The sequence below is a fragment of the Phalangium opilio genome, unplaced genomic scaffold (genome assembly GCF_054372755.1).
Source record: "Phalangium opilio isolate 3A_F unplaced genomic scaffold, DU_Popi_V2 ptg000113l_1, whole genome shotgun sequence".
In the NCBI taxonomy this organism is placed as follows: Eukaryota; Metazoa; Arthropoda; class Arachnida; order Opiliones; family Phalangiidae; genus Phalangium; species Phalangium opilio.
Window position 1 is genome coordinate 6,929,932 of NW_028324209.1, and position 24,168 is coordinate 6,954,099.

The 24,168-nt window shown below is 36.8% G+C and overlaps 1 protein-coding gene and 1 long non-coding RNA gene across 6 annotated transcripts in view; one reads left to right on the plus strand and one right to left on the minus strand.

The window, feature by feature from the left end:
• LOC149623626 (tyrosine-protein phosphatase Lar-like) overlaps positions 1–24,168 on the plus strand; it is a 199,741-nt gene that overhangs the window by 100,900 nt on the left and 74,673 nt on the right. The gene's annotated exons all lie outside the window — the stretch shown is intronic.
• LOC149623627 (uncharacterized) lies at positions 1,354–2,699 on the minus strand. The gene is made up of 3 exons (XR_016374915.1): positions 2,296–2,699; positions 1,744–2,200; positions 1,354–1,661 (listed from the first exon to the last, which is right to left on the minus strand). It is a non-coding gene; the product is annotated as an uncharacterized LOC149623627 (long non-coding RNA).

The following is a 24,168-nucleotide window of genomic DNA, read 5'->3' on the forward strand; positions in this document are numbered from 1 at the left end:
TCCCTTTTCCTACCAGCACGCGAGATTAACTATCGATTTGCGTATATACGGAACTGGCTCTTGAAAATTTTCCTAATGAGAAATCGCCCACTTTTCTTCTCGCCCTCCACACCCAAGCTTATACAGTGCCCTTTTTAGTTTCGTATTACGCTTACAAAACTGGAAACATAACATAATCACTCGCTTTGTATTGCTGTTGTTAGTGTTAGTCCGTCTCTATTTACATCAGAATAAAATCTTTATTTGTACTACATTAATCGTTAAGAATGATTTTAAATTATATTTTCTACATTTCGTGGTGCCGTACTTTTTGTCTAGGGGCGCCCTCTGTTGGTGGGTTTGCGATAAGAGAAACCATCGCCAACAGAAGGAATTTAATCATAAAAACCGTATTGATTAAGGCACTCTCACCAACTTGTTAATTTTTTTCTTTTTAATGCCAAATGAAAGTTGCCAGCAGTCCCCTTTGCCTCGTTCATTTCCTGACGGGGTTTGTTTAGCGAATAACGAATCGGGTTATTCAAGGCAAACGTAGTTCCCCTTTCTCTCAATATCTTTCTGCAAAGAATTTCTTTTATTGTTTAGAAATGGTAGAAGGCGCGGAGGACTTTTGGTATAGTGGCGAGGACACAGTGACAGGGGGTCGGCTTGAGACTTGGCCCACTTCTTTTCTCTTCCTTTCTACTTTCTTGGCGACTGATACGAGACAATTCGCGTGAGCCTATAACTTTCCTAGCCCTGTTTTAGATCAATATTTATTGGTACACCGATGTCAACGTTCAAAAAAACCCGAGTATATTGTGAAAAAAAATGTGGATGTAGGCTATTTCGAAATTCCCAAAAATGACGTAGGATTACCAATAGACGTACTACGTTTCAACTTTGTCTTAAAAGATGTTAAAATTAGGAAGAATCGGAGAGATTTTGTAATGATTGTCGTCCTAAATTTCAACGCGTCATAACTTTAGCTTTAATCTACTTCTGCCAAGATTTTATACAGTTTGCACGATTCTTAAGTTATCGAAATTTAATTTAGAATGTTTGCTGAGGCTTTCTTAGTTTGCTTTATTGAGAAATATATAGTTTCTCTCGGTTTATTTTGATTTTCTTGGGTTTTTTTTTAATATAAGAGAAATTCGTGAGATTTGAAGGAAAAACGTATGTACGTATTGAATAAAAATCTAATTATTTTCCAAAGTTACCACAAATATGAGATACTTCCGAAAGAGCCCCGCGAGCGTTGCCCTTTAACTTTATACATAAAGAGTTTTAGAGTAAAAAATGTGTAACTTAACAGAGCACGAGACTATGGAGGAAATTGTAAGACAATTATTTTAATTTAGTTGTGCATTGTTGAGCTGTAGTTTTGACAATACAATCAGTGTCGTTATACTTTGTTTCCTAACAAGTAAGTGGTTACTCAGAGATTCCCTGGAATCCCAGTGAAGGTATTGGCCTATTAAGTTTGTTTGGAAGTTCGGTCATTACCTAGACAATAAGTAACGTGATAACACATAAGTATGTCACTTTCCGTTGCCGTAGTGCTTTTCTCAACGAAGGTTTGTTCTCATGTTGCAGATAGGTATTTGGCAAGGAAATTGGATGGGCAAGTTCCGGATAACGCTAAAACCAAACCATATTAGTCTCGCCAGCGGTCACTTCTAGAAACGTTTCGACAAATTACTTGGTTTAGTCTCATACTTATTGTAACGGTACTTATGGCTAGACGAATACAAGTCTTACGTTATCAATGTACTTCTATCTTTGTTTGACGGGGCTCTGCCAAGTAGCTGGCGTCTTCGGCTATTATCCATGCTAGTCGCGATTGAAAACCTTAGTCCATGGCTGCATGGCACAATGGTCTCGTGAACGTGCGCTTGATGATAGGCGAGGATTTTTCTTTGGCGTGCCGATCACGTAGCCGTCCAACTCGATAGCTTCTTAGGACGAGAAAGATTGCCCGGGAGCCAACACCTTTTAGCGATAGCTTCAATCCGCGGCCTATCATTGCCAGAATTGAGCCACCCAACAAGTGGTCCCCTATAGAGAACCTCTTACACCTTGATTCAATTACCTTCTTTCCCCCGTAAACCTTGCATGACCCATTCTTTAAACCGACGCGTCTGACTCATTTTCTTTTTCTCCATTAGTGGTGTTATGTTTACAGTTTCCCAAACTTAAAATTTTTGTAAGCTGGATTCTGAAAAGAGCTTAAATTTTGTCTGTAATATTGTTTAAATTTTACACACATCCACATCATTCCATAACCCTATGGTACATAAGTATATGTCATACTCTGCATGTGTGATTATTTGCTTGTTTCCAATGTTGGGTGCCCATATCTCTGCAACGAAATGTTCTTTGACACTTTTCACTCAGTTTGACCCTAAGAACACACCCTTCAAATTATGACAGACTTATCAGGAACACCCTGTGTATTAACTCCATTAATGCATAAATTTCCGTAAAGAAATACTCCATGGTTCAACCTTTTACAATGTAAAAGGGAAACTTTCCGAAACCAGGTACATTGCTTTTAGCTGTCGACCGTCAACATTGATTGTATAAGATGGTTTGGTACAAGTTTTTTCATTGTGTTTATGGGGGGGGGCGAACTCGGTCGGGTCTTAGAAGTAGTTTGGGGATGGCTAGGCTCATCCTCTTGTATACGAGCGCGAAGCTTGCCTGTCAGAGCCACGACCCACCTACAGAAAGAGAAGAAATAAAAGAAATGGGAGAAATAGTACCGGAAAGTGAAAAAATAGTCCGTTACGCGTCCAGCAAATCCAGATTGATAATATTGCCTTACTCTATCTCTATGCCTCGATCCGTTTCTTCACTGTCGTTTTTCAGGCAAAGCTTTAGATCCACCTTATCTGGGAGAATGGAAGATTGAAGCTAGAGCTCTACATATATGGCCCGTATTGCCTTTTGTCGGATTGATTCTTACAACGTTTTCAATCGTCAACTAATCTCGATTTGGAAATATTATGAATTATCCACAGAATATTTAGTTTGCGGATGTTTATTTTCATAAGGTCTAAGTTCAGAGCCACACAAATATTGTAATATTCAAGCGGTTCTCGTTATTATTATTGTTAATTTTAAATTATTATATATATAGATGTTTATAGGTAATTATTGTGGGAATCAACACCCTGTTTCATAGATCTACAGTATATTATAGTTACTTTTCCGTCAATACTATGGTCATTTTAAGATAAATAAGTTTGGTCTAATATCTTAAACAATTTATGAGTTAATTATGGCTAAACAATAAATAAATATTGAATAATTGAAATCTAAAATAAATTTAACATTTTGATGTATAGAGGGAAATACATTTCTACAGGCGCTCATAGGATATATATGGGGTATCTTACCCCTAAATGTTGGCTTTGCCTGGAATAATGTATATAGATTTCAATAATTCAATAAATTCCTTTCATTCGCATTCGTAAAGATACAGACTGATACTAACCAGATGAGAGCTCTTAGAAACAAGAATGTCTCAATTCAAAATAATGGAAAAATTACTGAGACCGATTTCACTCATCAATTGCTCGTGTACCCATGAGTATCGTATCCCGCATTTTTTCTTTGAATCCGATGCTCTGATATTCCCAGGACGACGCCAAGAAAAAAAAATTCCTTTTTAACTGATTTTGATCAGCTCTTACTCTTAGAGTAGACCTTTCTCAGAGTTTTTTTAGATAGGCTTTTGCTTTCCTTAAAGGAATAGTCATACCTAAAACCCACCAAACCTTTGACGACACTACCGTTTACAACAGGACCTACTTGCTAAAATTACAATTTCACAACTGACGTTGTGTTTTTTTAATGGAACTCTAACATCAGCTAGGTTATTAGGTTTTGAGTTTTTCCTATACCTTTAAAGTGTTCTTTCTTTGTCGAAGCTTTCTTTCTCCTCGACCTTTCCCTCCGTCCCTCATCGACTCAGTATGAAGAAAAAGATTAGATATCTAAGCCTAACGGCGATATCTTTCTAAGCTCCATCTCGAGGAAATATAGGGAGCGTTAGCTCATGGACCAATCAGGGATCAATAATACTTTAGACATACCCACATTCATCGTATCAGTAACAGTGAAACCGTGGCTACATTCGGTAAAACTGAAACGTTTCAGAGCTAAGCTATGATATTAAGTATTGTTTCTACGTCAGGTTTTTGACACCAGCATGCGTTTAAAAACAAAAGTTTTCAACGGGTTAACACTTAATAAACATAGTCCGTAAGAGGTTATTATTATGTGGGTCCCTCTACACTAACCATTGGAATTATACTCGGCAGAGTTTATTTTCTAGCGTTTTGATAAGGTCTATGCTAGATCCTCGCTCCCCCTATATTTCACTTTTCTTCCTATTTCGTTTCAGTCTTAGGGTATAGTGTTGTCCGTAGATTGCATTGTTGGCGTATTGTTTAACCGGAAAGGATTATGGTGTACTCTGAAATGTTTTAGGCCTAGATTTATCTTCAAACAATGAATGCTTTTTTTAGGAACGAGGCTCAGTTTCGATTAATTTTTTTTATATCTGTTTGGGATTGTTATCTCGAAGCGACGAAAAAAAAACCCCTGAAACCTTTAATTCCTTTTCACGATTTGATATTGAGCCCTTTTCCAGAAATTAGGGCTCAAAGTGTACGGTATTTCTGGTAGTAACATTTGCTTTCAGATACGGGCTTACCGTCCTAATGATTGGTTAGATTTTTCCAAGAAGACACAGATAAGGATAAGTCAGGGTGCCCAAGATTCGAAACACGAATTCTGGATTTGGAAACTTAATATTGATTAAGTTATCGATTTGCGATATGATAACGTACCTTTTTCGTAGAATTAGAAAATGATTATACGTACGTAGGTTGATTCTTTAATACAGCTCTTACAACTCTAACTCTTAAACATTATATCTTCACTAAATCTCAAAATAAACATCCGAGTAACGCCCACTTGAAAGTGAGTAACAAAAACATCGCAGTTCTATTCTGAAAAGCCGTCTTCCCACGTTTTAGTTTCATTCCACGAAACCCAAAAGCTACTAGGTTCTCGTATTACTCCTTGACTTTATACATTTTACTTGGAATTTTCAAAGTATTTTTTATCTCCCTTTGAGAGGAATCTGTGGATAGATAAATGGTATTGTATCTGCAATGATCATTATTTCTTTCATACTCTTTACTATTTTTCTGTTGGCTTCTGAATAAGGGGCTTGTATTGGGAGAGTGTTTCGCGTGGGAGTGCAATGTTATTCCGCGAGTTTTATTTAGCTAAGAGGTAATCGGTATTGCGAGCGCACTGTCTGAGTCTCTTGCAGTCAACTATTTTAAGTTTTGCTACAAACCCAATTTTGTTTTAGGCACTCAAAGAAAATCGGTTTCTTGATATAGTATAGCGATTGTTCGTTGCAATCATTTCATTCAGAGGCGTATCCGGGTTGAGCCTCGATTCTTTTTTAGTTTTTTAAGGTTGAGGTCTCGGAGGGTAGAGGGTTATATAGAAAAAGGCAAAGGTCAATCCCTCCAATTTCTCCCTTCACATGCTCATCATCTCCGCTTAAACCATTCACCAAGGGCGTGGTCAAGACAGTCTTCCCGCCAAAATGGATGCTGAATGAGAGGGCAAAGGCTTGGAGATTGCAGGCCGGGGGAACTGGGGTGTATATTACTTGTCAAGCTCGCGTAGATCATGTCCAGGGCTGGGTTCCTTCCGAAGATGCTAAACTCTAAGGGGTTCATCACTAGCCAGAAACAACCACGAAATTTCGTCTTAAAACTGTGGATTAGCTTGTAATAGTGTCTACCCCCTCGTTACACACCTTCGTCTTTCGGTTATAATAAGCTCGGAGCTACGGTTCTCCCGCCAAAAAGGCTCACTCCTTAATTTCGTGATTAAAACTTCTTTTAGTCTCTCATTTGGGAGGGTCTCTCCTTCTGCTTCGAGACTCAGGGTGACCGGAGCTCATTTTTTAACGCTAAAATACTGAATATTTTATTGTTTTATGGAAGGTTTCACCTTCACGCGCACCTAGCGATCACTAGAAGTTTCTTTTAAATTTTTTTTCTCTCTCCCGAACCACAGAGTTATTAGCTATTTAAAAGGCGGAAAACTTTCCAGATTTATCAGGAAAATGTTTTTCCTACGGATTTAGTTGAATTTGATCATTTCTTTCTTGAATACTGTAGAACCGTGTGGGGTATGTTTAACGTATAGCTCTACCATTGGGTGTTTTTAATAATTATTCGTTATTCATGATAAACGCGAAAATAATCATTAAATTATCATCTCATAGAGTACGGTCTTGTAACGACATTTCTGAAAGTTGCTGATGACCAATTTGATAATTTAGTTGCACAAGCTCATTTTATGGTTTGGTTCTTGGCTGTTTTTGTCAATCAACTAAGATATTGGATTACTTTTATAGACTCATTTAATGACTAAAGGCGGATGTGAATCTTAACTTATTAATTCCAGAAACATTGCCATATGTATATAATTTTTTTTCATTTCCAACATTAACACAAGATCCATTAAGAACTTTGAGAACCGAGTAATTATTAATTGCCAGATAGACATAGAAAGTCAGGTTAAGATGGGGTTTCTTAATATAATTAGCTTACCTACTAGACAAATTAGTTATTTATTATATTTATAATGAAAAACTAAACACGAAACAGCTTCAGACTTTTAAAATTAATAGATTCTGTTTATAATTAATAACTAAGTCTCCTCTTCCAACTAAACTCAACGAAGAAGAAGGTTTCATAATTAAAATTTAACGTTTCTGAAATGCAAAATGGAAAAATTTCGCTTTTCCCAGACCTTTTTCTATTAGCCTGTACGCAATAGGCTATTTATTGAATGAAAATAGTTGTCTTTGCGGACGTTACTTTTGTTTGTGTTTTTAGGGGAAACTCCTCTAAAACATTATAACTAAAAAAAATATTGCTTTAGCTAAAATAAGCTTTGAATTTTTAATATTTGTCAAGAACGTGACTAGACTCTAAGCGAAGTGCCAACCCAGATTGGAAGCAGTAGTATTTTTATTCATTCAGAAATTGTACAGCGATAAACGCTTCTACTCTGAAGGAATTGATACCTTTGTCTTTGGTACATTTTCATATTGAAAAATGGTATAGATTTGTATCATAAAAACCGCGAAATGAGTCTGAAATTCTAGGAAAAGGCGGGAAAATTTTGGAGGCATATGACTAGCTTGACACGAAAGACTGCCACCACCCCTTGTATAAGAAGTAAAAGTTTGTATCGATTTATGTCTGGCGTTTTTTTTGGCGCTGAATTTTCAACGATTTACACAGGCTGCGTGCAAAAATATTCTTTTTGTACAGAATTCTTTTGTTTTTCCAGGCGGTTTAAGATTAGATTTTGCTATTAAGAGTGTGGGAATTTGTGGAACCGCAATTATAAATTTCAATTCTAATTTAAAATGTAATCAAACGTTCATTTTTAGTGCTTAACAACGTGTTAAGGTTCTTAATTTTATTCTTGAAACTAAATGCAGTTTTGTTTAAATTTATTACGTAATTGATTAGCTTTGAAATTTGAAACTGTTTTCACAACCGTAACCCCTTAATGCATAAGTATGGGTCGGTCGTAAAGGCCTATGCACAGACTAATTCGCAACCTGAGACTAAACGTTTCTATTCCAGAATAGGGACAAGGTTTACTATGATTCCTTTCCTTGATCGTGTCCTGTTAAGGACAGAGATAGATATCACAGTAGGCGATGATTCTCTTTACGGCAAATCCGTCACCAGGAGGCACTTATCAACTTCCTTTATTGAGGACGTGTGCTTGTAGAAAAATATCCTTTCTTATCCCATACTTATTGATAAAATCATAAACTAATATTTATTGACATAAACAGAATTCACTTTAAGTAAAGAGAATTATGATAAAAAAAACTCATTGGACGAATGATACTTTTGAGGCATCAACATCAAGAAAATATCAATTTCTTGTTTTATAGAACCACGGATAGATTTAATTTCAGAAGTAGGAATGGAGAACAGAGTAATCTGGGCGCGCGTCAAAGTCCCGGACTCCCTTCTATGAGAGGGGGTATGAAAGAAAAGGCGGCTCATAGCGACAGAGGTAAAAGGAATTTCGTATTTTTCGCCGTCCCCGTCAGCAACGTCATCAAAATGTAGTTTAAGTGAGCCAATAAGATAATTTAAACTTTTCGTTACGCGTTGGAGGGAGGGGCTCTTTACTGGGCTATGAATCGGACTGAAGTAAATACTAACCGTTCTCCATTCCTACTTCTAAAATTAAATCTATCCCTGATAGAACGGTTTGATATTCGGATATGTAGGTCCCTTTACAATATATTCGAGTATTACCGTTATATTACTCAAAGGGCAACGAAAATAATTTAAAGTCGATTTTTACTTTTCTGAAATCAACAACCGTCACGGAAAATGTCAATTAGAGTTGAAAGTGGATAAACTTATGGATTTATTATAAATAACTCTTCCGTGCGGGTAATTTCGTTCACTCCGGAGAATGAAGAACCTCGTTATAGAGGATTAATAACGCGAAAAAGATTTATATGCCTGAAGGTTTTTGTTCGTTTTAAATTAGTATATTCAATGAGGTTTGTAATGCTCTTTCCAGGTGAACTGGTCATTAAATATATTTTCGTTACTGCTTAAATCTATCTTTTAAATTATGATTATTCTTTTGGAAAATGATTTCGTATGTAAATGATAGTGCTAAATCACCGTGCGTAAGATATAACATCTTGAATCGAGGTTAATTATATCTTAACAATATGATAGAGGGCTTTTTTCAGAACGATAAAAAGTAACAACATCGTTATGCATATAAATTAAAAGATAAATTAGATATTTTGTGTGAGGTATAAAGTGGACTATCTACTAAAGGTCAATATATTTTTAGTTGTTTTTATCTTTTAGCAATGAATTGAGGATGTAGAATTTTCATCTATAACTACAAAATTATTGAGAACAAAAAATTAATTTCTTCTTTTTGTATATTGTTCCTATTTTTGTCTATTGTTTTTCACATTCTATCATTTACTTAAATTATTTTGCAATAGTTACAATGCAGTCAAGCTACAAGTTATTCTCTTAAATATTTCTAATTAGTAGTATTTTCATCTTGAAAATATTACGTGTTGTGTGTTTTGATCTACAGAAAAATTGAGTCAGGGTTAAAGTTAACTTCTTTATATTGGTTTCTTCTAAAGTAAGAATGTTACTTCAAATTTTCAAGTCGAAACTGAATGTGATTAAACAAAATTTGAATAAACAGTCAAATTTTGGAAGGCTTCGCGTAAACTCGAAAAGACTTTACTTCAAATAAGAATATTTAAGGAGTTTAAATTATTCTGAGAAAATCTTAAAATGGCCATGATTTAGATTTCTATTTATGGATTAAGCTTGAAAGGGTTAAGTGCATTTTGAGTCGATCGTGAATAGCAAACATTTCCCAAAATAGAGATTTTTCTAAAACCTGTTTTCTGCTTAACTCGGTTTAAGAGAAATGCAGCGCGTGGGTTTTCCTACGAATATCGAAAGCTCCGGTTTCATTCATTTCCATGGCGTGGGAATTGTAAGTAAACAAGTTTGAATATTCATTCATTTTAAAACTCTAAAACTTAGTAAAGTAAGTTCAGTATTTTGGTGTAAACATCCTTTTAGAAATATATATACAGATTGGTCGAATATTACTTCAAGAGTAATAGTATCAGAAATTCATGATATAACCCTCCTTCCGAGGGTTATATCATGTATTTCTGATAGTATATGTAATTCAGTAACGTACCTAACTTGACACAAACATTATAGTAGTCTAGCTTCCCCATTCATATTTTCCCCAAGAAAATGATCTACATGATGTTTCTAAAAAATCTGTAAGAAATTAGGGCGTTAATTATGTTCTTCTTGGCCGAATGAAACTCAATGCCAGGAAGCAATTGCTACTGATATATTAATTTATAAAACTTTTGGGAGACTAAAATCAGTTTGTCATTTGAAATTAAAGATTGAGAGAAGGTAACACTTTATGTTTTAAATATAGAAAATTCAGTAAAAAGAGCGGGTGCTTTTGTCACGTTAAAAATTCACGAGATACCTTCTTCGTTAATGAGCAACGTTTTAAAGAAAGAAATGATCGAGGCATTCGTTGCGAAAAACGATTAAATCAAACGCGCGAGGAAACTCTTTTTCTCAATCAATTGCCGAAATCAAAAACGACTTAATGTTCACACAAAAATTTCTTAATAGCCATTTAAAAGATTCATGGCGGTCACAGCCGGTTCTAATTTCCACAATCTATTCCTTTACCTTTATTTAAAATCGCCTATCTCATGGCGTGCCAGTGATAATGCTACATCATACCAGAAGGGGATAATATATGAAGGATGACACTTAATGCTTTAGTTATGTACCATGATTCATCCCAGCCTCACCCTTTTTGTTCGCTCTCCTGCTCATCAAACTTCAGATGGGCATCGCACCGTGCTAGGGTGAATTCTAGAATTGTTTGGTACTAAATTCTCAGCAATCAACCCACAAACCTTGATTGTCTTGGCATGGGACAAAAATCCACAAGCGCATGCGCCTTGGCAAATAGTTAATTAAGCGCTAATAGAGTAATGATCAGGGAATTATTTATCACGTGTGTGATTCGGTTTAGTAACCTTGGTCCAAATGTTGGGAAAAATCATGTTACAATTACCCCTCTTTGTGGTGCGTACACTTCTCTCGAAGAGAAGTATTATATACTTCTGATCATACTAATATACTTCTATTATGACCACTTCGTTTCGAAAAATTTAAGAACCATAATAATATTTAGAATTTTATGTAAATGCCATTAGATTTTAAAACTAAAGACATTCCAATCTAATGTCAATTCACTTAAAAATTTGATAATTTGAGATGAAAAACTGCAACAAAAAAACTAACTTCTCGTCTTAATTATTTGGAATAAATGTTTATGAATTATAAGCAATTTTAAAAAAATATCTGCAGAGAGAACTTAAATAGAAGATTCAAAAATAAAAATTGAATCATTCCATTTTGAGAGTCCTTAGAGAGTAGATAACTTCGCTTTATTTTAATGGCTTGCGAATAAATGAAGATTTTTACTTGAAAAAGTACTCGGCCATAAAACAAAGATGTTCCATTAAAACCAGGTATCTACGACCTTGGAAGAATTAAGCTAAGATGTTTTATTACCAACTGAATTTGAAAGTGGCATTAACATCGTAATGGGTTTGAAAAGGCAAGGCCCCCACTATCTAATTGATTAGTCAAAGTACCGACTGTTATTTTTAAAACTTTTAATCTTTCTCCTAAACAAATTTAGGAAATAAAATTTTTTGACCGGTGCTTATTTGTTGTAACTCGCACCATTTACGAGGTTAATGCTTCGGCACTCCTTTAGGCAACAATAATCAAGGCCTAAACGAACACGCAAAAATTTCAGGGAACTATTTGTCAAAGGAATTCATTGAAACTTAATCAAACATCTTTATGAATAGATTGATTGAAATTTATGGCGAAAACCAGTCACTGGAGGATTGTGCCAAAATCATGCAGAGAAAGAATTAGAGTACAGAAACTATAATTAAATGGGGAAACCATAGGCCAACCTTTCAAGAAGTATAGGCGAGTTTTGGGGAAGTTGTGGTTTGTTTGTGTGATAATTTTTATTCGATTTGCTGTTTACACGTTTAAAATAGAACAAAAGTATCAGGTACATTGAGTATAATTGGTCTATTTTGAAATATTCAAAAGCGGAACTCCCTTAAGTGGTTTGGTTTTTTTACCCCAAAAAATGTTTTTTTCAAAATAACAAGCAAATTTGAATGATAGTTTGACGCTACATTCTTTCTATTTATTTCAAATAGGATATAAAATAATCCAAATTGAACGTATGTAATGATCTACAAAATGAAAGAAGATAAAATTTTATCGTTTGCCTTTCCTAACTTACAATACCGGCTAAGAAAATGTGATATTTGTTTTGCCAGGGATAGATTTAATTTTAGAAGTAGGAATGGAGAACAGAGTAATGTGAGCGCGTGTCTAAGACCCGGACCCCCTTCCCCGGGATGGAGGGGTATGCAAGAAGAGGCGGGTCATAGCGACAGAGGTAGAAAGGAATTACGTATTTTTCGCCGTCCCCGTCAGCAACGTCATCAAGTGAGCCAGTAAGATAATTTAAACTTTTCGTTACGTGTTGGAGGGAGGGGCTCTTTACTGGGCTATGAGTCGGACTGAAGTAAATACTAACCGTTCTCCATTCCTACTTCTAAAACTAAATCTATCCCTGGTTTTACATAGTGATAATTTATTTGAAAGACAAATTTGCTTATATCTTATCTTGAGATTTCTGTACAAAACAACGATCATCTAGAACTATTAGCGCGTATGGCTAATGAAGCGTCAACTGTATACGCAACGAAATAAGCGAATGGCACTCAACGACGGTGGTCTTATAATCCCGGACGTAAAGCCCGGATTTATTTGATTTAAGACGACAAGGTATAGGTCGGTAAGGAGCGGGATTCTCGTTACCAGACGCCATGGCCTTAAAAAGATGAAAAACTAATAAAAAAATCCTTTAGTCTGATGACAAAATATTATCCTCTTCCATCTTGGTAAGCTATTATTAAAAGATTTACGTAAAAAAGAAATAGAAATAAGCCTAGATAATTAAAACTAAGGATTAAAATTCCCAGCTTGACGCCCCAGACTTTTAGTTGCATCCCCTCAACTGGGAAGATATGGTTAGTAATATTTTGATGGAGGTTTGAATAGCCTTTTTATTTGTCCAACTTCTTTATCTACGTTCAAAATGAAATCTATGTGAAGTTATTTTCTCGATATATCACTCTAATTACAACTTGTAATGAGTTTTACTACTAATTAGGTTTAAATACTAAAGATACTACAAGAGGTATTTCATGGGAGCCGCCATAACCTATCGATGCCCCTTTCTTAGTGGCTGACATATCCTATCGCTACATGAGACTATACGTAGCCTTGACACAACAAGTAAACAAGTAAACTAGTAAGCTAGTGGTTCAGTAGCCCTGACACAACAAGTAAATGGGAATGGGGAACTTAACTATAGTTGTTCTTGTATAGTCAAATGATATTGTAGCGAGCCTTGGACCTTGGGTCAACAAAACATTAATTTATTTCTTGGGATCCGTAATTGCGAACTAAATCAACTTGTTTAAATCTCAGCGGACGTTCTTTTTACCCCCGTCTTTAAAGTTAGGCTTTAAAATCCCTTCGTGGCCTAGTGAATTATAGAGCGTAAGAAAAGAGGCGATTTTTCAAGGAGGTCTTCTTAAAGCCGGCCAAGTTTTTTTTCTTCTTCATTTTCGTTTCATTCTCTCTATCTCAAGTTTTGATCCTCGGAGCTAATCCTTTCCAAGTCCGAAGCCTCCTTAATCCGTCTCACCGCCACTTTTAGAAGAAAGATTCGCTTTTCGGCCTCTCATTTTTAATGGTCTTCCCTGGTCTCGCCTTCTGCCCATAGATATTAAAAGTTAACTTCACACGAGCGCAACGTTGAACTATGCGTCTACGAAATATCACTCTTAAGTTCTGGTACGTATCAATGGCAAATAGGAATAACAGAAAGTAAGGCGCATGAGTCGATGAATGTGTTTCCGTAGTGCCGAATATGATGTTTATTCCAGTCTCGCTTTCCCTCTATAGCTTCATTGGTCTACCAATCAGCGCTCAACTTTAGTTTTCGTTTGACGCATTGGTGTCATTAAAATGTTATTGGAGCTTATCATAGACTTCGTAACTATCTTTACCTTCTTATAACACTGATATTATTACGCGAGGTAGAGGGTATTGGTTCTTGGACTCCTCTAGTACACCGTAGAGGGCAGTAAATACCTTTTTTCATTAGCTGAGAAACGTGCATCACATTTCGTCTGCTCACTTCTGCTCATGCCTTATTTTTTGCTATTTCTTTATTTGCTATTGTACATATCTATCAGCTCCGTAGCGGTGGCCAGCCGCAATATGTCAAGGCTTTTGTCAATTTTTACAACCATTCGCTATGGGGGATTTCATTCAGCCTCTTACGTTACACTCTTCGCGTCACGGTACCTTCAGACTAGACAAGTATTAAATTTGAAGAGCTTTTTTTCATTATACGGAATATTTCTCAACGAGGATTAGAGGATTAAAGGATTAACCTTTCTAGTAGAAGTGCCGTTTTATAAAAGCGGAAAAGAAAAGAAAAATACTAGGAATATTTCTTGCGACGTATAAATTGTGATTAATTTCTCATTGTCTCCATGACTACATCAAGTATCTGAGTTTATTTTACCATTTACACATTTTTTCTAGCGTGTTAACTAACTACATTGTCTTTGATATCGAACTATAACTGATATTCTTTCCTCCATATAGGTACAATGATCAAATATAAAATATTAATTTCGATTTACTAAATCAATTATTTGGTCAGATCTAAAAAATTTAAATCAAAATTGATTGTATTGTTCTTTTGAGAAGCCAAATCGTAGCAAAAAAATGGTCTCGCTTCACAGTGTTTTCGCAGTTTCTGTTCAGTTGGAAACTTTCGTCTGCAGGTGGTGCAAGAGAAAAAGTTCATCGTTTCTGTCAAATGTTTATTAACAACGTGAACTCTCAAGGAGTCTGAGCATTTAAAGGTTTTTCTACAAAGATGGCATTTAAACCCGCGGTCATTCGAATGCACCTGCAATTTGTGCCTTTTCAAATATTGCATCTGCTTAAAAGATTTTGAGCATTTATCGCAGTGGTACTGTGGAGAAGCCGTATGAGTAGCTTTATGTCGCTTCAACCCTCTCGAAGTCTGGAAAGAGCCTTGACAAATATCACAAATATGTTTCTTAGCATTATCGTCTAAATCTGAGTTGTTTTTATCCACCACAATTTCTTCCTGGACAAAATTTTCGCTGACAACCGCGAATACCGTGTTTGAATATCCTAAAGACGCGCTAAAGTCGTCGCTAATCGAACTTTCCAAACTTGAAGTGCTTTCGTCTGATTCTCGACCTGCTCTATGGATCGTTAGAATATGTCGCTTCAAATGACTTTCCTTTTTGAAGGACATTCCGCAAAGAGCACACTTAATAGCCCTAGTTTCGAAGTGTGCCAGCTCGTGTTTCTTCAAATCCACGAATCTTTTGAAGCTGTTCTCGCATAAATCGCATCTATATGGTCTATCGCTTACGTGCACCAACCTGTGTTTCTGTAAAGAATCTTTGGACGGGAAGTATTGTTCGCATTCCAAACACTGGAAAGAACAGTTCTCGTTATGTATTTTTGCGTGCCGATTCAAATCGGTACTTCGTCCGAATGAGCGATCGCATTTATCGCAACTAAAACTGCAGGGTACTACTTCAACTATATTTAAATCGTCGAAATCGGTAGGTGAGAAGCTGGTTTCCAGCGCGATTTCACCCTGACTCGCGTCATCGCCAGTGCTGGATGTCAATTGGTTAGCAGAATTTAATAAGAGTTTAATACTGGGATCGATTGGAATTAATTCCAAACTAATGTCCTTCTCAACCGTATTTTTCGAAAGGTTACACGTTTTCATGTGACTTTCCAAAAAACTTGCCGAGCGAAAAGAGGCATCGCATTGTACGCAATGAAACTGTCGCTCCAAGGAATGCCACGCAAGATGCTTAAGCATTTCCGCATTACTTTCAAATGGTTTATCGCAATAGTCGCATATTTCAAATGGTAATTTACGATCATGGCTCTTGATATGTAGTTTTAAGGAAGTTTCGGCGCTAAAATAAACGCCGCAAATTTCGCAAGTGTATTTTTGCTCGTGGCAACGGCTATGGTGATTCAAGTCTACTTCGCGTTTGAAAGAATCGCCACACGTGTCGCAAATAAAAACTTTAGAGCGGTATTTCTCCATCCACGCATTTCTGTAATGAGAGTTTATGTGACGAGATAAATCTCCTTTTCGTCTGAATGCTTTAGAACATTGATCACAATTGAAAAGCGGGATCGTATTAAACGGCGTTGAATTGGAATTACAAAAATCAAGATCATCGAAGTCAAGTTTAAAATCGCTTTCAAAATTCTTCGCTCCAACTTCGTTGGGGTCAAAATTATATTCTAAACTGTCAAAGTCAATTTGAGAACTCGAGCATCCAGAGTTCTGAGAATTGTCTGATTGTTCGTATTCCACGGCAGATTCAAATTCAAAGAGGTCACTGCTAAATTCTAAATCGTCGAAATTTATTTCGGAATCGCGTGAGTTTGCGCTTTCCGATTTGCAGTTCGAATTTGTTGATTCTACGTTTCCTGATTTCAAACTTTCCGATGCTCCAATTTCGTGGATATCATTCAATCCCGTACTTGTATTCGAATTTACCAATTCGCCATGATGTAAATCATTTGCTCCATCATTATTTTCATCGAACCCTGAAGACTCGTAACTTTGAACTTGGTTGATGGGCGTATTTTTCCAAAGGTTGTCGCTTGAATTTGACTCTACATCCATCAAATTCTCGTTCAATTCCGGTTGCGCGTATTCAGTTTGCAACGTTTCTGTTTCAGAATATGATTCAATGTTGATACCCTCTACTATGGCTCGTAAAATATCGTTTTCCTTTGATGGAGTTATTTCCTCTGTGTTTGTTTCGAAGGTTGTTGGCGTGAATGTAAAATAACTCTCCGGACTTTGAAACTGTGGGTAGTCCATTATCCCGGCAATATTGCTAAAACGTAATAAAATTTTACAAGGAGTGTTTCAATGTTACAAATAAATATGTATCAGCTGTTAACACCTCTAAAAAACTATTTGTCGTTTATTATCTAAATTCCAAAGTGAGTTGTTTAAATTAACTAATATTTCAGATAAGTTAAAATAAAATACGTATTCCAACTACCTACCTTAACGTATTTGCGTATTTGAAAATTAACACTTGTCATAAAAAAGTATAGAGGTAAATTTTCCGGTACCTGTATAATTGAAGGAAATGAAGTGGAATGTTTTAAGTTGCTGTATGACTTCTGCAACCGAGGGTTTGGGTTTTTTTTTCAAATTTCGCAATTCAAAAAGGCTATCAAAAAAGTAGCAATCAAGAAGACCCCCATCATTTACGTAGTTAAGAATACCAAATACAATATTAAAGCGTTCAAAACAACTTATATTGAACTGTACACTAAACATTTCCAAAGTTTTGGAAAATTTACAAGTTAACAAACATCTCTTGTCTATCTTATACTTAAGAGTGTTAAAACACTAAACTGGGCCTTTTAGTTAAAATCCTCGTCAGAAGTGAGAAACTTGTGTCGTTTTTCATTGACATTTACCATGGAGTAATTTAATTGGAAATAGAATCAATTTTTCCTTTAAAGTGTATTACGCTGCAGATAGGTCTCCTTATTTATTACTCCATGGTGGCAAAGTGCTATAGCAGCCAAAATAAATTAAATGCATCAAATTCATAACATTTACTCGCTTCTAACATCTTTCATTAAACTACCTTCGTGATTGTGAACAAACTGAATACTTACCTGTCATTTACAAATATTTGTTCAATCCGGTTACGCTTTAACTATTATAATTAACAATTATAACTGTATGGAAAAATGTCTTCTCGGCGAATTTAGTCAACGAACTATGCCTTAACCGTCAGTCATAACTTTATGAACGAGAAAAGTGCTTGGAAAATATACGGTACAGTTGGAGTTCTCTATAGGGTTAGGCTAAATAACAGCTGCTAGTTGTTATGATAAAATGATATAGGGCACTCCTGTACAGGTAGAAATTTTTACGTTCATTCTACACTGTTATAACGAAATATTCAGCTATGCACTTATTCAAATTTTTTTTTTAATTCTGACACAATTATTATTAAATACAGGATTGAAGACTTGGTTTTGCTACGTCGTTGGTGTTACGCATTACTTTGTACGGAATTTAGGACCCTATGAGTATTAGCGCAAGTTTGTCGCTGGTTACTGAGAGCTTGTCATGACGTGACGTAGGTGAAACGTCATATATTCTCGTAAAGTTGGCTTATTTTTAGGGTCACATTAGGAGTACATTTTATTTATAACTTAAATCCATCCTCTGATGGAAGAAAAATTAATTACGCTTAAGCTTCTGGATTAGTAATTTGCTAACGTAGTATTATATTGTAAATACGGAGATATTTGCTGGTTACCAAGTTCGCCCTTTTTGGGTCTAAATGAAAACGTAGAAAATGGGAGGTAAAACAAACCGTTAAGGTTGGGAAGCCTGTCTGACAGCGTACTGTCGTATCTAACATAAGGATAGTTATTTCTGAGATAAGATATATTGGCAGTAAATGGTAGAGAGACTAAATGATGGTAGGTGGTTCCGTAAAAAGACAAATGGTTTGTTTGTACGTGGACGCTTTTTCGTGACTCTTTGGTCACTTTGTCCGTTTGCCGTAGATAGAACATCGCGACTCCGCACTCGTTTGCGAATGAAAACTCCGTGATTTACGGTTTAGTCGCCGTCCGAGTCCTGGACATATCACGGGTCTTTTACGTTTCGTAATTTACGATCTTCAAAAAGTTTTCATCGTCACCTTTATTCTAGAAAGGACAGTGTGTCTAAAAAGGACGGGTTTATGAGCTTGCAATTAAATATAATTTTTTACTGGTACTTTATATCTCATATACTAAGCGTAATGCCTGAGTATGGGTCTGCCTTGGAAAAATGGGTCTAAGAAAAATACGCCGTCTCAAGACACACTCAACTCTTTTTAACGAACACGTGACGTACTTTAGAAAAATAGTTATGCTGTTGTGTTTTCTATCCCATCTTTTACCTAAGGTTAAAGTTACACATTGGTCTTACGTTGCAATAACCATCATTGTTTATTTCCAAGCTAAGAAATTAATATCCCTGGTTAAACCTTAAAAAACTTTAAAATACCCATTATTTTCCTCATTAAAGCAGCTCAGTCCATAAAAGCCCCATTTATAACCTAAACATTCGCTTAATACAAGAATGTCCGCCCCTTCTGTCCTTTCCTGTGGAAAATAAGAACATCTAAAGGAATCTTTTTCTTCATGGCAAGTCGCGACAAAACGACACCGCCGCATCCGCAAGAAAAAAAGGGTCGAAAGATATAACTAGGGGGTCTTTATTTTTTCTCTCGGAACCATGCATAGACCGTTATCCGGACCCAAATTGAGACTTTTCATCCTCACTATACTCAGGAAAATGATTGTGTACATGTAACACGCATCGAGGCACGCGTAAAAGCCAACAAAAATGCGTGGGTGGAGAGACTGTATCGGAGTTAAGAGTCGTTAAAGCATCTTCCTTGGTTAAAGCCATAGTCCCAAAGTGCCGAAGTGAGGGAATAGGGTCCGTATGTCCCGGGAATTCACCGCCGTTCCTTTGAAGACTACCTCGTGCCGCCAGTCTTTTATAAATTAATAAAACAGAGAGGTCCTATGCACCTAATATGCAGTATTGTAATTAATTTCAAGTACAAAGATGGCGGCGGTGGCATGGTTAGCTTTTTACAGGCTGAGCCTTCCTAACGAGTCAACACAACCACGAGGGTTCGTAGTTTTCTGAATAGTCAATTTTATTCAAATTATGTATCATATGCGGGATTTTTAAGTGCATTCCCGATGGGCGGAATCATACGATCGTCTCGAACCTTTCATTGCATGATCGTTTGTAACCTTCATAGAACCAAGAACTCATATAAGAACTGAGAACGCGTGGATTGAATGGAGCTGTAAACTTTATGGCGCTAACACGAGAGGACCTTTCACATTTTTGAACGTAAAACGTACCCATTGTACTTCCGTTTTTGGTTGGGCATAAGCTTTAGATGCCACCAGGTAATGTCCAACCTCGAAAAGCAACCACGCACTGTCCCTAGTTTTACCACTCCAGTATATAACCTCCATCTTCCAAGGTTAGGCCTAGTTATTCAGTGATGCTCTGAGGGAAACACCTGAGGTCTGGCATATTTTGGTTCTTGACAAGAAATAGAAGGTAACCTAAAAATAGCATACATTGGTTAGCTGGTAGGTTCAGGAAACTTTCGGACTAAGCCAGGTAATCTAACAACCCTGTCGCAAACGTTAAGATGCTTTTAAAGCCTGGCCAGCTTTTAAATGGAGAGCTCTCCACCGTTTTGGCTTGGTATTCGCGTTGGAGTCTTCCGGTGGCCGTATAACCCCTTTCGACCGCCCACTCTTTCACTTTGGCTTCAAGAACGATATTCCCATATCCTCCGAAGTACATTATCCGTTCCAAGCCGACGGGAGATCTCTCGCTCTCCTTCCGAGAACTATATTAATGTATTAGAGGATGGGCTGACTTTGGAGAAGTGTTAAGCAAATATTTATACGAAGCCAAGGCTTAGATATTAAAGGTTTTGAACGTAGGGATGGACAGACTGAGCTCGCTCTGATGCACCCAATTCCCTATTTTGTATTCATCTCCTGTGAATTTTAGACTATTTTATCGAGGGATACATAACCAGAGAGGATATGAAGATTTCACCCTAGACACGAATGATACTGCAGAGTGGTTGGTTGCTATGAAACAGATGTAGAGCCTTATGGGTTTTAGAAAGTCCATTATTGAAATTACTCTACAGTATTTCTTTTTTATTATTGGACTATCATCTCGCCTTAGTCTGTATACGCCGTCCGGAACTTATTTCTTAATTCGTTATTAAAATTTGTTCCATTAAATTTTAATTAAGCATCGTATGAAATGTTGCGAAAAGGCCGAAGTTTACTTGTAAATTTTCGGCAAATTTTTCTTCTAAAATCAAATCTTAATTTCTAGTTTATAGCTTTTATACTGTATAAAGTGACCAGAAGGTTGAAATTTTATTTAACAAAGTGCGAACAGAGACGCTTCTGGCGTCCATACGATCGGATATTGTTGTGTCTAAGCTGGGCGGATGGACTTTATCCATCTATAAGCGAGGGTATTGTAACGGAGATTGGCCAAGTTCCACCCTCCTAATCGAGAGGAGATCGACGACTTGGACCCAACGTCGACAAAAACGTGATAAGAATAAGACTTTGGACATTGCTATACGAACCACGATGAAGTGCTATGGCCCATTTCGATAACACCCTTGCCAGAACTCCACGCGTCTATCGGGAAGTCGGATCGCCCGCGTTAAAGGGTTAGAGCCAATGACCTGCGAGGAGATGCTGGAGATCTTTCAAAGTCTTTTCGTTTTGGACTTCTTCCCATTTTCACTAAGACTTTTTTTAATTATATTTTCGATAAGAATTTGAGAAAAGAAAATTTTATAGTTGCATTATTTGATGGAAATGAAGTTGATGAGTGAACAATGAAACTAAGAATTTTATCCAAAAATATCAATGGAATAACTTATAAGAATAGAAAGTACTATCTTCGGCTTTTCCCGTGCGTGCTAGTGTTAAACTGAACTTATCACCGAAGCCAAACAAACGGGGAACATGGGCGTTAAATTGAATTATTATACGCCACACCGTTGACTACTCACTCTAACAAGTGTACGAAGACAAGCTAGAGGAGAGTGTGTGTCTGATCTCGTTGCAATACGCGGATGATAAGAACCTAAAACCTTCTGGACAAGTTAACCCCTGACTCAACTCTAATATTTTCTTCATGACTGTCTACGTTAACACTCATACCCATGCCATATACTCTCCTACTTTTGTTCTCGCAACTCATCTTGTCTCGAGAGCCATCCTCCCGGAGTAAACCCGTCGCGACTTACAAGGAGAATGGAGTAGTTTACATGGGAGGTGTACGATACTGTCTATGCGGTACTCTTACGGTTTTGGCCAAGTTCTGAAGGTATACATACTGACTTTAAGATTGGAGGATGGTATAGTCACGGGGACTAGCTAGCTTTCTAGTTTGTACTCTTGCAAACACATTTTCCATGCCTCGCTCGCTAATCTCTTTAGGTGACGTTAGAATCTCCTCCTCAAAAAATGTTACTCTTCGCAATGCGTTAAAATATGAATAAATCAAGGAGGGGGGATCCGCGTCCCTCGTTCTCCTGTAGGGAAGCTCAAGATGCAGTAACAAGTTTCGTGGAGGATGCTTGAAACTACCCGAGGGATACTCGTGTTTTTAATATTATCGAAAAGGGAAGAGGCTGATATGGGAAGCGCGGGAGCGAGATGTCCAGATGAAGGAAGAAAGAGAAAAACGTCATCTTTTAGAGCAACTCTTATGGCTCACGTTTACTCTCTTCGTCGAGAAGTGATGCCAACGAAAGCCGAGTTGGAATCTTTTTCCGCTCGACTTGTCTAGCTCCCGAACTATCTTATACGGCCCGCGAACGTCAACTGTACCTTAATGGATAGAATAGTCTTTGGCCATTTTTAACAGGATGGTCTCGCTGACAGGAAACGCAACTTCAGTTCAGTCAGTATTTTGTTCCGAAACCCATAACGTGAAACGTTGAAATCCTTATACTTAGCATTAATACATTGAAACATATACCCTCGAGGTTATTGTACCATTAGATTATTTAATAATTGAAACAAATAAGCAATCAGATGTCGCATTTTTTTAGCAACACTGTATTTGTAAAAATATAACAGAAGCTCTACCATGCTTCTAGAAAGCAGACAACTTTACCATCCTTCTAGAAAGCAGACTGCTTTTTGACTTGAGTTATCCACGCCACTTTTCCTCGTCCCTCCATCATCGGATGGGTCGCGAGAGGATGGGAAACTAGTACCAATAATGGCTCCAAACCTTGTACGTATGTAGTAGGTGGTTGAAAGAAGCTGACTACGGGGAGAGAGGGGTAGTAGATAGTTTGGTCGATGTTACTTCTAAAACATGAATGGGTAATGGTGTTCCCCGTGATCCCTAAATTATTCAATCGCTCCTCTCCGTTAGGAGGCGGAAGTTATCTCGCTACATTTTGCCAAGAGAACTACGCGTTCTAGGCTTAGCGATTTCCGGTTCCCAACGGACGCTAGAATCAAAAGTTAGACGACTTCTTTCTCATAACCTAAAAGGAAGAAAAACTTGAATAAAAACCTAGAATCTATACTTTAATACAATTTTCGTAACAAAACCAATTTCAATTAGGATGAATAAAATACGTATACGGGGAAACAAATTATATTAAAGTGGATTACAAGATTATTCTGTCCCAAGTCTCCGTGGATTCAGTCACTGAAGTTTATTTCTTGTTGTAAATTTGCACCTGTCGTTTTTTTCTCTTCATTCTTGGCTGACGATACGTGAAACTTTCACTTCGCTTTCTCGTATTCTAAATCATAATGTCCACTAATATTTTACTTATGGTTATGCGCTTCTGATATGCCCGGAGTAGAAAAGAGTGAAGGAAGTTTCCATCGGTGAGGTCATTTATACTTTTTTTACGATAAGAGATGACCTTTTAAAAAAAGGCGAAATGGAAATTTTTTTTGGGAAACTATCCGTGGAGATTAAACGATATTTTTTTATGGAATGTAGAAGTTCCTTTTCAATATTCGCCAGAATTCTAATTAGGTGTCAAAGTAGAAAAGAGGGAATTTGCAAGAAGCTGACGGTATTAAACAAACGCTCTGGGAAATCAACGTTAGTCTTTCGAGCTTACGGCCTTTTTTTCATCAGAAGTTCTGAGTGTTTGAATTATTTCGGGATGTGTTAACAATTTTTCCTTCTTTCCTCGAGACATTTGTTAAGGATTTGAACGTTATCGTGACAGTTCAGGCGTGTTATTTTGACGCGTTAAGATGACTCGAGTCGACTCTCCAATTTATTTATTCCATATATACTTTCTGCCCTAACTTTCTCAGTTCGTGATTTAAAAATTAAAATCGTAACAATCTTCGAGTCAACTTCCGTTACGTTCTCCTTGAATGCGAGAGAGGCGACTCTGAATTGGTGATTTCATAGAATTTGAAACTTAACTGGTATGGCACAGAATAGCCCAAGGGTTTAAGTTCACATATGGGGAACAGAAATTGAAGATTATTTTAAAATCCATTATCAAAACTAAAAAACTTTCCAATACACATTTACGTGGGATTTAATCTTAGAATGGTAGAAGTTAACATTTTTATGGGTCTATGTTGTTGATACCGACACGTTCCTAAGTAATAACACGATATTCCTTTCTTTGCCTAT